Source organism: Ranitomeya variabilis, chromosome 4, assembly GCF_051348905.1.
Source record: "Ranitomeya variabilis isolate aRanVar5 chromosome 4, aRanVar5.hap1, whole genome shotgun sequence".
Classification (NCBI taxonomy): domain Eukaryota; kingdom Metazoa; phylum Chordata; class Amphibia; order Anura; family Dendrobatidae; genus Ranitomeya; species Ranitomeya variabilis.
The window spans coordinates 678500335-678509970 of NC_135235.1; positions in this window are offsets into that span (position 1 = coordinate 678500335).

Consider the following 9636-nt stretch of genomic DNA (forward strand, 5'->3'; position numbering starts at 1 on the left):
CCATCCCAAGATACTCGGTCCCAAGCCGCCACTATTTCTCCCGATGTGCCGTCCCCGCATTACACATGCACATGTCCCACAACATTAGCCATGCAATCAACAATGCTGTTACTGGGAAAGTCCACCTAACCACGGACACATGGACAAGTGCTTGTGGGCAGGGATGGTACAACTTGCTGACAGCACACTGGGTAAACATAGTGGGACCCAGTCAGACATTGGGATGGAACATGTCCTCCTGATGCGAGGATTGCAGGCCCTACGTCAATAACGGGTGGGTTGCCCCCACAGTCTACAGCTCCTGCACCTCCTCCTCCTCTTCATCCTCCATCTCCGAAAAGACCACATCAGTCACAAGGTGGAAGCACTGCAGCACTGCCTCAGCCAAGCGGCAACAGGCTGTGCTGAAGCTAATATGCTGAGGTGACAAACTGCACAAAGGCGAAGAGTTGTGGACAGCTCTGAAAGAGCAGGCAGATCTATGGCTGACACCACTGAACCTAGAGCCAGGCATGGTCATGTGTGACAATGGCCAGAACCTGGTGGCAGCTCTGAGGCATGGCGAGCTTACACAAATACCATGCCAGGCCCATATGCTTAACCTCGTTGTTCAACGGTATCTCAACAGCTACCTGGAGCTGCTGGATCTACTTGTGAAAGTACGCCGCCTGCGTGCCCATTTTAGAAAGTCAGCTACAGCTTCCACAGCTCTTGCTGTGCTTCAGCAGCGTTTGCAGCTTCCGGCTCCCCGACTGGTGTGTGATGTCCCCACGCGTTGGAACTCTACACTGCATATATTGGAAAGGATTTGTAGCAGAAGAGGGCAGTTGTTGACTACCAGCATCAACAAGGCCATCAGTATTCAGTTCAGACTCCACACATAAGACCTCAGGAGTGGACATGGATGTCAGACATATGTAACATCCTCCTAAATTTTGAGGAGTCCACCAAGATGGTGCGTGGCGATGACGCCATATTTAGCTTCACCATACCACTTCTCTGTGTTCTGAAATGCTCTCTGCTCACAATCAAAGGGGATGCATTGAAGGCAGAGCACGATGAGATGGAGCAAGGAACCATACAGGGTGATTACACACAGCCCAGCCTCTTGTTATCCCAATGTGGATTGGTTGACAATGAGGAGGAGGGGGAAGAAGAACAGGAGCTACTTTCATGTGCTATAGATGGTACTACACACACAACTGTCATACTGTCTGTTCAGCGTGGATGGCCTGAGGACAGGGAGGAAGAGAAGGAGGAGAGTATGGTCAGTTGTCCTCTTGGTGAGGACACGAAAGTCTTGCCTTTAAGCAGTCTGGCATGCATGGCTGGCTTTATATTGCACTGCCTTTTTCCATGGCTATCGTATTTTCAAAATTTTGGGTGACAGTCATTATTGGTTGTTGACACTTCTAGACACACGCTACAAGGAGAACTTTCAATCTATTCTTCCAGAAGCAGACAGGTGTACTAAAATGGTGCAGTACCAGAAGGCCCTTGTTGCGTAATTATTAAAAGAATTCCCATCTGAAAATGCTGGCGGCAGAGGTCACAGTTCGTTGGACAAGCAAGGAGTACAGGCGAGAGAGACACAACTCCAATCCAGCAGAGGTAGGGGAACACTGGCAAAGTTCTGGGTGAGTTTTCTCAGACCCTACCATCGCAGTGGCCCTGAGGTGCGGGGTACTGTCACATGGAGTGAAAAGCTTTGGAAGATGCTGTGGGAGTACCTTGCTGACCGTAGCAACGTCCTCCGTGATTCCTCTGTGCCTTATAATTATTAGGTATCCAACCTGGACACGTGGCATGAACTGGCTCTCTACACCTGGCCTGCCCTGCCGCTAGAGTTTTGTCAGAGTGGGTTTTTAGTGCCGCTGGTGGAATTATAACTGATAAGAGCATCTGCCTGTCAAATGAAAATGCTGACAGGCTGACTTTTATAAAAATCAACAAGGGTTGGATTGGGCCAGACTTCTTTACACCCCCGAATGTTAACAGCAAAGCATAACCTCAAATCCAGTGGCATTTTTAAGAGGTATATTCCCATTCCCCTCTTCACACTCACACATGGGTATACAGTTCCTGATTTTGGCTATTTGCTGTTATCCTCCTCCTTTTCCTCATCCTCATCATTCACCACCATTAGATCACCATGGTGACAGTGGACCGTGATGCAGCATCCACGTTGTGTTAAAGGGTGTTTTTGATGCACGTAAAAAAAAGTTTACCCCAGGGGGAAATGTTTGTCAGCTTATACACTTAGTGTATGGGCATTATAAGTATAGGAGACCCCCTCTTTTAAATTGTGAAAAGATTTTTAGGAGGCCATCCTCCATGTCTCTTCAGACACCACCACTAGATCACCAGAGTGAAAGTGTTCCATGATGCAACAGCCACGTTATTGTTTTCAAGGACGTTTATGATGCCCGTAAAAAAAAGTTTACACAGTATGTTGATGTGTACCTCCCAGGGGAAAATGTTTGTCAGCCCATACACTTAGTGTATGGGCATTACAATATAGAAGTCCCCCTCCTTTAAATTGGGAAAAGAGTTTTAGGAGGCCCTCCTCAGTGTCTCTTCCAAGGGATATTGGAGTGCATCCAAATTTTTAGCAGGCCTTGCATTCACTTCATGGGAAAACTTTCTGGGAGTAAAAAAACATAATAATGGGAACTTTGGTATCATGTGGTCATCCAGTACGTTGGTTCAAAGGAGTATTGAGGTGCGTGTAACTTTGGGGAAAAGCAGGCCTTGCATTCATTGGATAGGCTAACAGTATGGCAGTAGGAAATTAATAATAATGGGAACTTTGGTTTCATGTGGCCTTCCAGTACGTTGGTTCAAAGGGTTTTTGGGGTACGTTAAACTTTGGGGCAGGCCTTGCATTCACTTCATGGGCAAACTTTCTGGTAGTAAAAAAACATAATAATGGGAGCTTTGGTTTCATGTGGGCATACAGGACGTCTGGTTTTTAGGTTATTAGTGTGCATCCAAATTTTGAGCAGGCCTTGAATTCACTTCATGGCCAACTTTCTGGGAGTAAAAAAAAATCATAATGGGATCTTTTGTTTCATGTGGCCATCCAGTACGTTGGTTCAAAGGGTTATTGGGGTGCGTGTAACTTTGGGGCAGGGCAGGCCTTGCATTCAATGCATAGGATAACAGTATGGAAGTAGCAAATAAATAAGAATGTGAACTTTGGTTCCATTTGGCCATCCAGGACATCTGTTCAATGGGTTATTGGGGTCCAAATTTTGGGCAGGCCTTGCATTCAAAGCATAGGCAATAACAGTATAGGAGACACACTGTTTAATAATGGGAACAACAAAGCATAGCCTGCTGATGGCTCTCTAAGAATAGTGAGGACCATCTGCTGTCCCTTTAAGAATATTAAAGTACGCCTGATGGCCCTCCTCCTTTAACAGTCCCTCCTTCATAAATGAAACAAGAAGTGTCTGATAATGTGTCACACACCACATGGCCAGCTAAGGTTGTAAAATGTTAAAATGACATTTCCCAGTGAATGCATTTGTCTTGGTTGAAAGCAATGCTCAAGTTGAAAAATGCAACAAAAATGCTACGTGTGAACATAGCCCAAATATTGGAGGAACATTATTGTTTTGGGTTATTTATTTTTCCTTACATACAAATCATTACCCTGGAAAATCAATTTTGGCTTAGTTTTTGGTATGTTTTATAGTGCGCCTGGAAAAAAGGGATAAAACTCTGGCAACATTGTTCACAGCTGTGACCTAGGAGTCAGAAATGCTTCCAAGGGTCTTCCCCATGATGTTCCCATGTCATTTGAGCACTGTTCCCATCGATTTCCGACGTTTTTAGACCCTAAAAAGACCCCTGGGGGGTTGTGGCAAAAATGCTCGGGTTTTACATAGACTTACATTGGACTCTGTGCTCAGGTCAAGCACCCGAGTATTCCAATTTGCTCGACCCGAATAATGAGCACACGAGCATTTTAGTGCTCGCCCATCACTAGCAGTCACATGTCTTATTACAGTCACATGTGTATTACACTTGCATGTCTTATTACAGTTACATGTCTTATTAGTGTCACATGTCTATTACAGTCACATGTCTTATTACAGTCACATGTCTAATGTCTTTTACGTCACATGTCTTATTACAGACACATGTCTCTTACAGTCACATGTCTATTAAAATCACATGTCTTATTACAGTCACGTGTCTAAAAATAGGCCATCTGAAGATATGCAATTACAAGTGTTTTCTACCAGGTAGGGATAATAAACATATGTTCAAATGTGTCAGATCCTAAATAAATAAAATATATTAACACAAAAAAACGGAGCAACAAAGTCCACAAAGACATAATTATATATAAAAAATGTGTATAATGTTTTATTTCAATAAATCCAACAATGTAACAACGAAACAATATATCAAAACTGCAAAAGAGTGCTGTAAGCACATGCACGCCCAGCTGTGACGGCCCCAGCGATGACGCGCCCTGCACGTCATCACGCATGCGCCGCTTTGTCCGGCGCCACTTCCGGTTTTATTACTATTTAAACATCATGAGATGAGCTATGAGTGAACTCTGTTGAGAAAGCTATTTGGCGAAACGTACGTCCGGGGGTGCTGAGATAGGTGGGGGTACTTTCCCTGATGACTGCAATGGGTAAGCCTGCAACATGCTACACATAATTTCTGTTATTTATGTTTATGGGATACCTGCGGGACCCTTTGTATAAACGGCGTTGGCTTGCATCCGTTGCCGAAAGGATGTATTATAGTATTCCCCTCCTTACTTAGTTTCCGTCATGTCTCCTCCTTATTGTCCCTTCTTATCTGCATAGTGCTTACAGCACTCTTTTGCAGTTTTGATATATTGTTTCATTGTTACATTGTTGGATTTATTGAAATAAAACGTTATACACATTTTTTATATACACTCACTGGCCACTTTATTAGGTACACCTGTCCAACTTCTTGTTAACACTTAATTTCTAATCAGCCAATCACATGGCGGCAACTCAGTGCATTTAGGCATGTAGACATGGTCAAGACAATCTCCTGCAGTTCAAACCGAGCATCAGTATGGGGAAGAAAGGTGATTTGAGTGCCTTTGAACGTGGCATGGTTGTTGGTGCCAGAAGGGCTGCTCTGAGTATTTCAGAAACTGCTGATCTACTGGGATTTTCACGCACAACCATCTCTAGGGTTTACAGAGAATGGTCCGAAAAAGAAAAAAAATCCAGTGAGCGGCAGTTCTGTGGGCGGAAATGCCTTGTTGATGCCAGAGGTCAGAGGAGAATGGGCAGACTGGTTTGAGCTGATAGAAAGGCAACAGTGACTCAAATCGCCACCCGTTACAACCAAGGTAGGCCTAAGAGCATCTCTGAACGCACAGTGCGTCGAACTTTGAGGCAGATGGGCTACAGCAGCAGAAGACCACACCGGGTACCACTCCTTTCAGCTAAGAACAGGAAACTGAGGCTACAATTTGTACAAGCTCATCGAAATTGGACAGTAGAAGATTGGAAAAACGTTGCTTGGTCTGATGAGTCTCGATTTCTGCTGCGACATTCGGATGGTAGGGTCAGAATTTGGCGTAAACAACATGAAAGCATGGATCCATCCTGCCTTGTATGGAGCATCTTTGGGATGTGCAGCCGACAAATCTGCGGCAACTGTGTGATGCCATCATGTCAATATGGACCAAAATCTCTGAGGAATGCTTCCAGCACCTTGTTGAATCTATGCCACGAAGAATTGAGGCAGTTCTGAAGGCAAAAGGGGGTCCAACCCGTTACTAGCATGGTGTACCTAATAAAGTGGCCGGTGAGTGTATAATTATGTCTTTGTGGACTTTGTTGCTCCGTTTTTTTGTGTTAACCTCTGCTTGGAGTGGTCCTGGTGATCTGGCACCCTTTGGGTGCTTTGGGAGAGCTGAGGTCTTTTGCTCTCAGTTACAGTATACTTTGGTGCTTCATGATTGTGTTAGTAAATAAATAAAATATAGTTTATATCTGTTAGAATCGAGGTCATGTGCTTTTTGAGATGCGATCTGGTAATAAGATTAAAAAAGAACCAAGAAGTGGATGTGTAGAGCTATAGGTCGGTACAATTATCAGTTGTGTTTGTGGATTGATATGAGTTGAAATGACTTGGTAGCTAAACATGGTGTAAATTATGGAATGGATGTTCCTCTTGGTATGATATATGTTTTAGTAGATTTATAAATATTTATATCCATGTTCATTTTATTTAGTTCAAATTTAAAAATTCAGTAAAAACACTTATTTGAATAAAGAGCATAGTGAGCCCATACTTCACTGCCTGAAGAGCAGACACTAATAACAGAGAAAAAGAAGGAGCCGATTCCCTTCACTGCCAAGCTCAATGAGTTAGGTTAATTGAGTTCAATAGTGTGGGAATTTGCTCTGCTCACAAGTAACAGCATAAACAGGAAACCAGAGAGGGAATATACAGGGTCATGGACAGGAAACCAGCAAGGTAAGATACCAGGGTCATGGACAGGAAACCAGAATGGTAATATAACAGGGTCATGGACAGAAAACCAGAAAGATAAGATACCAGGGTCATTTACAGGTAACCAGAGAGGTAATATACCAGGGTCATGGACAGGAAACCAGAATGGTAATTGTTATGATTTTCCCAATGGCAGGGAAATCAAAAATAACAAACGGACTAGCTCTCGGGTGATGGAAACTAAAGTGACCGTGACCTGAACCTGACACAACACTGGAAGTAGCCGGGGAGTGTTTCCTACGATGCCCTAGACACCACGCGCCAGCCGGAGATCTAACTACCCCTATCAGAGGAATATACAGGCCTGCCTTACCTCCAGAGATGAACCCCAAAAGGAGATAGCAGGCCCCCACAAATATTGACGGTGAGTCAAGAGGGAAAGACATACGTAGGATGAACAGCAGATTTAGCACAGTGAGGTCCGCTTACTAGATAGCAGAAGTACAGGAAAGAGTTACTTCACGGTCAACTTCAAAACACTACTCAAAAACACCATCCTGAAATTACTTTAAAACTCCAGTGACAACTCATGCCACTGGAGTGGCAATTTCAGTCCACGAGAGCTTCCAGCTACAGAGAGTCACATTGCAGATAGCTGGACAAAAAATAGCATTAACTAGGAACAAAATTCAACTTAGCTGAACTGGAACTTGAGGCAGGAGAATGCAACAGAATGCTACTGATACATTGTTGGCCGGCATCAGACCAGCAGCCAAGCAGGCTTAAATAGGAAACTCCCCTAATGGGTGTCAACAGGTGATCAAGGATAGAAGAAGGCAAATAAGTGGCAATACCATAAAACACCACCGGGGGAGCCCACAAACAGAATTCACAACAGTACCCCCCCCTTAAGGAGGGGGCACCGAACCCTCACCAGAACCACCAGGGCGATCTGGATGAGCACTATGGAATGCACGAACCAAATCAGGAGCATGAACATCAGATGCTGTCACCCAAGAATTATCCTCCTGGCCATAGCCTTTCCACTTAACCAGATACTGAAGTTTCCGTCTGGAAACACGGGAGTCCAAGATCTTTTCCACCACATACTCCAACTCACCCTCAACCAGCACAGGAGCAGGAGGATCAGCAGACGGAACAACCGGCACCTCATACCTCCGCAATAATGACCGATGAAAAACATTATGAATAGTAAAAGATGCTGGGAGGTCCAAACGAAAGGACACAGGATTGAGAACCTCCAGAATCCTATAAGGGCCGATAAACCGAGGCTTAAACTTAGGAGACGAGACCTTCATAGGAACAAATCGAGAAGACAACCAAACCAGGTCCCCAACACAAAGACGAGGACCGACACGCCGATGACGATTAGTGAACTGTTGAGTCTTCTCCTGGGACAACTTCAGATTGTCCACAACCTGTCCCCAAATCTGATGCATTCTATCAACCACAGCATCTACTCCAGGACAATCCGAAGACTCCAATTGACCGGACGAAAAGCGAGGGTGAAACCCTGAATTACAAAAAAATGGAGAAACCAAAGTGGCAGAACTGGCCCGATTGTTAAGGGCAAACTCTGCCAATGGCAAAAAATCAAGCCAATCGTCCTGATCAGCGGACACAAAACACCTCAAGTAAGTCTCCAAGGTCTGATTAGTACGCTCAGTCTGGCCATTAGTCTGAGGATGGAATGCAGACGAAAACGACAAGTCGATGCCCATCCTGGCACAGAACGCCCGCCAAAATCTAGACACAAACTGAGTACCCCTGTCAGACACTATATTCTCAGGAATACCATGCAAACGCACAACATTCTGAAAAAATAGAGGGACCAGCTCAGAGGAGGAGGACAATTTGGGCAAAGGTACCAAGTGAACCATCTTGGAAAAACGGTCACACACCACCCAGATGACGGACATCCTACGAGAAACAGGAAGGTCAGAAATAAAGTCCATAGAGATGTGCGTCCAAGGCCTCTTAGGAATAGGCAAGGGCAACAACAACCCGCTGGCCCGGGAACAGCAGGGCTTAGCCCGAGCACAAACATCACAAGACTGCACAAAAATACGTACATCTCGAGACAAGGAAGGCCACCAGAAGGACCTAGACACCAGATCCCTGGTGCCAAAAATTCCAGGATGACCTGCCAACGCGGAAGAGTGAACCTCCGAAATAACTCTACTGGTCCAGTCATCAGGGACAAACAGTCTACCAGGCGGACAGCGATCAGGCCTATCCACCTGAAACTCCTGCAAAGAGCGCCGCAGGTCTGGGGAGACAGCTGACAATATCACCCCATCCTTCAGGATGCCAGTAGGTTCGGAATCACCAGGCGAGTCAGGCTCAAAACTCCTAGAGAGGGCATCCGCCCTCACATTCTTAGGCCCAGGCAGATATGAGACCACAAAGTTAAATCGAGAGAAAAACAACGACCAGCGCGCCTGTCTAGGATTCAGACGCCTGGCTGACTCAAGATAAATTAGATTTTTGTGGTCAGTCAAGACCACCACCTGGTGTCTAGCACCCTCAAGCCAATGACGCCACTCCTCAAATGCCCACTTCATGGCCAAGAGCTCCCGATTTCCAACATCATAATTTCGCTCAGCGGGCGAAAACTTTCGAGAGAAAAACGCACATGGTCTCATCACTGAGCAGTCAGGACCTTTCTGCGACAAAACTGCACCTGCTCCGATCTCGGAAGCATCTACTTCAACCTGGAACGGGAGCGAAACATCAGGCTGGCGCAACACAGGAGCAGAAGAAAAGCGGCGCTTAAGCTCCCGAAAGGCCTCCACAGCCGCAGAGGACCAATTAGCAACATCAGCACCCTTCTTGGTCAAATCAGTCAAAGGTTTAGCAATGGCAGAAAAACCCGCTATGAATCGGCGATAGAAATTAGCAAATCCCAAGAATTTCTGAAGACTCTTTAGAGAAGTAGGTTGTATCCAATCACAAATAGCCTGAACCTTAACAGGGTCCATCTCCATAGATGAAGGGGAAAAAATATATCCCAGAAAGGAAATTCTCTGAACCCCAAAAATACACTTTGAGCCCTTCACAAATAGAGAATTAGCTCGTAAAACCTGAAAAACTCTCCTGACCTGTTGAACATGAGATTCCCAGTCCTCCGAAAAAATCAAAATA